This window comes from Pygoscelis adeliae, unplaced genomic scaffold (genome assembly GCF_000699105.1).
Source record: "Pygoscelis adeliae isolate BGI_AS28 unplaced genomic scaffold, ASM69910v1 Scaffold57, whole genome shotgun sequence".
Taxonomy (NCBI): Eukaryota; Metazoa; Chordata; class Aves; order Sphenisciformes; family Spheniscidae; genus Pygoscelis; species Pygoscelis adeliae.
In genome coordinates this window covers 2194559-2200708 of record NW_008825615.1, presented here as the reverse complement: position 1 = coordinate 2200708, position 6150 = coordinate 2194559, and positions in this window count along the sequence as shown.

Here is a 6150-nt window from a genome sequence, read left to right as displayed (position 1 = left end):
CACCCCCCCTCCTGAGGTGGCTGCTCGCGCTGTTCCGTTTTTCTGCCTTCCAGGAGCTGCGCGGGAGCCTGTGGAGAGCGCGGGGGAGTGAACACCGAACTGGGTTTGTTGCCCCGTTTGGTGGTGACGCCAGGCCCGGGCGGAGGCCCACCCTTGTTCACATTCACGAAGCCTGCGGGGCTAACGCCGGTGCCACCTGCAGCCAAAATGTCTTCCTCGACTTTCTGGAGGGCGCGCTTCTTCGGAAGTCGTTCAGCTGATCTTTTGCAAAAGCAAGGTGGAAAGAGTTAAAAGTGTGTTGCTTTCCTTAACGCAAAGGTCAAAACCAAACCATCCCTTCTCGCTCTTAGACAGAAATCCCCTTCTAAATCTTTTCTGATGTTTCAGCCTCAGATGTCGGCTGCTGTGCTTTTAATACATTTTAGCACATCTCTGGAAATGTTTAAGATATGCAGAGAAATTAATGACCCCTGTTTCCCTGACCACTGTCTCTCAAATAACCGCAGAACAATTGCAGTCTGTGCTTGCATGTGCTCTCCAGCTAGGGTCTGTCAGTTGTGTTTGTTGTGAGAGTCACGTTGCTTTAGGAATTTTTACACCAGCGTTTAGTAAATGGCAAAATAAAGCAAGCTCACTTAAGAATACAAATGAACGTTGTTTGCGCACACACGCGCGTTTTGATTCTCTGTTGAGCAGACTTGGAATGAAAAGGTTTTGAAAGGAAGTTTTCTTCGACGAGTGTTGGATACTCATTGCGAGTGAGAAAGTAGTTAAAATCCTATTACTGCCTCTCATTTCCTGTTAACTTGAGAGAGAAAGGCCGTGCCTCCAATATGGCCTCTATATATCCCAGATTTTTTTATGCAAGTTTAAATCATAGTTTAAATTCAAAGAAGCAAAGAAATACGGGCTCAGGATTTTCCACCCAAGTCTGTAGGAATTACTTTGCTAAAGGTGCTGCAGCACTTCTTTCAGTCAGGCCCTTTGTCCGCAGGTGGAGTATTTTATTTCCGTTCGTGAAGCGTGGGTCATTGATTTCGTCTTTGTGTGCAACTTCTGCTGCCGTCCATGGGAAATGTGGGAGCTGATCGAGGACAGAGTGCCCACGTAAACTGATACACTAGAAGAATTTGTTAAGCGTGACAGCCTACTGCTGGTGAAAACATCGGTTTCCAGCGTTTGCTCTTTTCTCTCATCTCATGAAAAAGCATGGAGTGAAGCATGAGCATGTAAAGAGAAATATGGCAGTTAATTAAGGGATGTCAGTCTGATGCTGCGTGTCTTGATCCCGCTCAGATTTAAGCCAATGCAAATTTTGCTGTTAACTTCAAAGTGATAGCTGTGACATCATTCATTGATCATGAGAGTTACTTCATATGTAATCAAATAATCACATCAAGGGCTCAGTCCTGCAAGCTGCTAAAAAACTGTTGCACATTGAAGACTTTCTGTTTGCAGAAATACGTTCAAAGAAAGAGGCTTGCACAAAGTATAGAAAAACGTGCAGAGGGATCAATGCTGTTGGAAACCTCAGTGCCCATATGGGAAGAAAAAAAAACACCAAACCACTCTTGATGACTGTGGTGGAGAGGAGGCATTGCCTGGTGTTGAAATGTCATCCAGTGCATTCAAATGACATGCACAATAGCCACTTAAAAGATTTGCATTTCCTTCTAATGCCAACCAGTTGGAGCGGTTTTCTCAAGAGCTCTTAACAGTGGAGCTCAAAAAACGGAGAGCGGGGCTAGCCATGCACTTCAACCAGGAACGTGGCGATTTGGGTGGCGATACTAATAACGCAAGAGGGTGGTCACAAATTCTGAAATAGATCCTGTTGGGCAGAGCCCCAGATTATAAGGTAAAATTCTGGCTCTGCTGACATGGGTGGGAAGCCTTTGTTGACTTCTATGAAACCAGATTTTGCCGCTGTAGTCACTGGCTTCTCGTTTAAATGTGTGGCATGTGTACACTTAACGCATTTTTTTTTCTTCAGATTCCTAAACTAAAAGGCTTCATGTATTAGTATAATAATTTCAAACAATTAATGGTAAAATTAAAAGGGATAAAATATCCATACTTTTGTTTTTGCACGTTTAATTTCAGATTCATATCGTCCATAAGTGTCAATGGGGAAAAAGACATCAAATAAAAAAGAAACAAAACGTCTGCCACATCCACTTTGGCTGAGGCATTGCATTAGATAGTATTTCAGTACTGAACTTGCAAATATGTGAAAGATGAGATTATGATAATAAATATTTAGCCATATTCTTGGTTATGTTTTTTTAAAGGTTAACAGTTTCATACTGAATGAAAAGCAAACAAACAGTGGTGAATTAAGAAGTTAAAACTGCATTCTCTGTGCATGCCCACTGTGATAATACTTCCTTACATGACTATGCAATAAAAATCCTTTCCAGTATATGCATCAGAAAAAGAAAAAGCCTTCCATAAAAGTACAAGTTGCACAGAAAACAGAAAAATTATGTGGAACTGTATTTCGTGCGAGAGAAAACAGTAGTCTGACATTGTTAAGTTAGGATTAGTTATAAAAGTTCACCTAACTATAATTTCAGTTTAAAGGATCATTTGTAATACTTTCGCTTTTGTTTCACTACAGGTCTTAACTTTGTTCCGCCACTGATTAACCATAGTCCCCAGATCCGGAGGGCCAGATTTATGGTCGACTGCGTTACAGTAGCTAGCCTGAACTCAGCTTAGCATCTCACCCACCAGGTCTTTTCCATCATGCAGGTTCTCCATGAGCTGAGAACTAAATTCTGTGTCGCGTTTCAAATTGTTCCAGAGGCTTGGACCGGTCGCTAATCTTAGTTCTGCTTCAAGCTTGCGTCCCTTGAATGGAGCTGCAAGTTTGGAAGCTGGGGTGTCACGTTGCCGGCCGTTTCCCGGTTTCTGGAAGTTAGCAGACATGCAGCATTTCTCAGACTTTTTGAAAATGGGTCCTCCCTTTGGCTCATTTGTGTAAATGTTTAATTGCCTTAATGCTCTGCCTTGTGCTGCCAACTTTTCCGTTCCTCTGGAAGAGGGGGAGCTCAAAGTTGCTGTAATTACTGGCTGCAGGAGTTCTCCATCATAGAGAAAACTGCTGCTGCCAGCAAATGTAAGCAGTTAAAAGTTCCTTCAAGACAGTGGATGTTTGCAGTCAGTAATTACAGCTGCTTCTCACTCTCTCAACTTAAAAGAAGTGCATTTGCCAACACTTAACACTGCTTTTTCTTCCATTTCCCAATTCTCTATAAACTTGTCGGGAAACATTGCGCTACGGCATAATCCAGCCAGTGGATCAGCATCCTTTCTATTAAGAGCTTTCACTTTTGACAAATCCTGGGAAAATTATTGTGCAAAGATAGATACAAACATGGCTGGTGTGACCAACTGTAGCACATTAGAACTAGCCTAACGATCCTGTCCTATGCCTACTGCAGGTCCATCTTTGCCGGTAAAAATTCTCAGTGCTTGGCATCAGGCGACGCACCTACGACTCCTGCTCTCCACGCGGACTGGAGAAACAACTTGGGTCGCTTTCACCCTGAAGTCATTTGAACTGCAAGCCCTCATCTGTCATGAGTATTCTCTTTTGTATACAGAAAGTTTTATAATAAATTTTTCTCTTTGCGTGAAGACACACCACGTATCTTTGGTTCAGAAAAAATTAAGGTAAATATTTTTATAAAAAATTCTTAGTGGCTTAGGATTAAACTCAGAACTCAGCAAAGAAAAATTAAGTGTTCTGATTTATTCAAATTTTCAGATCTGTAAAATCTCTTGTTAATCCTGACAACGTATCTGCTTAACACTGGCAAGAATATTAGCTTTGCATTTCAGATTTTCACTTGGTTATTTTTAGTTCTTCTGAAGCCTGGGAAATAAGAAATATAACCTCTTTGAACAGTCTGAAAGAGCCAACTCTAGCAGGGCCTCTGAATCTGATTAGATAAAACAACAAAGAGGTTCTGTTAGGGCAGAGGCAGGAAGAACTAAGGTGGGTGGCAATATCTGTCATAACTCAGGGGAAATGTAGCCTCAAAGCACTCAAAAGTGGGTGAAAAAATAACATAAGCAATAGACAACTTTCCCACATCTTAGGTCACTCTCCAAATGCAGTTTGAAGAATTTTCTCTGTGCTCAACTTTTTTTTTTGTATTTTTAAAGTACAATAAACAGCATATGCATGTGTGTTTATCTTAAAAAGCTAATTTAGGGGAACATCATTTCTCTGCAGATAAGTATCCGAAAAAAGCACAGTATGGCAAGTGTGATTACATTTGTCGGTACAGAAACAGTGTAAGATCTTAAGTGATGGATTTACAATTTTCAACATTTTCCTCTGAAAGTAAGGTAGCTTTAGGATTGCCACAGGAGATTTCTCCCTAAAATACAGCTAGTCATAACATCACATTCTATCCTACTGGCTGAAAAAGGATGAAACTGTTGTGTTTAGTGCAACTGGGAGGTCTTCAGGGTTTTTTGGGGTTGATTCAAACATGATCTGTTACTGGAGAGGTGGGAACCTGGAACACCCACTTGGCCAAGGATCGTACTTCCCTACTTCCAGTGCAGGACGCTTATTTCGGGTTGGAGTCGCCGCTGAAGTGAAGAGGTAGAAAGAAAGATTTGTGCATCTTCTCAGGAAAGTCAGTCAAAATGTTTTCAAAGTTGCTATGCATCCACAATGTTGAGATTCGTCTCAACCGGGAGCGTTACCCGTTTGAAGCCCGCCGCTAAGTCTGCCCCGCACCCGTGATGGCTGCAGCTGAGGAACATAGCGCTTGTTCCTCGTACGGAGGCGTACGAGAACAGTCCCTCCAACCTGTTCTTACCTGCATGTAACTGCTGGCATTTCTCTGGTAACTGCAGGTCTGTCTTCCCTGGGACAGACGTGGGGCATAGCGGCAGGTGCATACATGGATGATAACTAATGCTAATCCGATACCAGTTCGCGTTGCTCCAGTGGTTCAGCCCCCCGTGCCGGGCTGAGGGTGTTCGGCACGCTTGCGTGGCTCTTTGCACTGAAATGGAGCGGTGGAGCTGTAAGCCCCAGAGTTCAAGCTTGATGGACGGGGTCTGCTCGACTCCTTGCGGCTTCTGGCAAAAGGCTTGTTGTAATTATGCTGCTGAGGTAATAATTTCATTAAGCAGTTAGGTAGTGGACAAGATTGTCTTCTGGCTTGAAAGGTCATTACTTTGTTAATGGATCACTTGCTTTGCCATATATTAGCCTACATTTTTAGAAAGAAAATTTGGAATGACCGTTAATTTATTTGCCAGGAGTTTGATTTAACTTTTTAACCGATAATGTATTCCACAGTTTTCCTGACTTCACGTCTGCTATAAACAGTATTCCTGTGAACGAAGTGGCTTGTTAGTGGTGTTTCTATGCCATTTTCAGCAGGCTAGAGGTAGTTACAATGTACATTTGGACAGGAGGGCTGGAGTGTGAAATTTATCCCAATTACCTTTTTCTTCAAGCTTTTTTCTCGTTATAATTTCGTCCTGAGTTAATCTGCTCCACTTTTTTTATTTTCTTTGAAACTGTGCTGTGAGGTTCAGTCTTAACATTCCTGCGCAGGGAATTGAGCATCAGGTCTTAAAAGCTAAGGGGACAGAATCAGATCCTTGCTAGGAATCGTTGCCCGTACAAGTTCTGCTCCCCCAACTGATCCATGGACTGTCCAGGTGAACGTGTTTCTGTTTTCCAGTGAACAGAAAAAAAGTAGATGGGTGCATATGGATGCACTTTTTTGCCTTTGGCCAGTGAAGGAATAAACCCCGCAGAAGTCGGGTTCACACATAACAACAAAAACCCTGGGATGTGTTAACCGGTACCAATGGGGGGACAGGGTGACTATTACAAGTCGTCTTTTTAGCTTTTTAGGTAAAAAGAAAAAAAAAAAAACTTCTTAGCAGGGCCTGTTGGGACAGGACAAGGGGGAATGGCTTTAAACTAAAGGGGGGTAGATTTAGACTAGATAGAAGAAAGAAATTTTTTACTTTGAGGGTGGTGAAACAATGGCACAGGTTGCCCGGAGAGGTGATGGATGCCTGGAAACATTCCAGGTCAGGTTGGACGGGGCTCTGAGCACCCTGATCTAGTTGAAGATGTCCCTGCCCATGGCAGCGGGGGGGGGG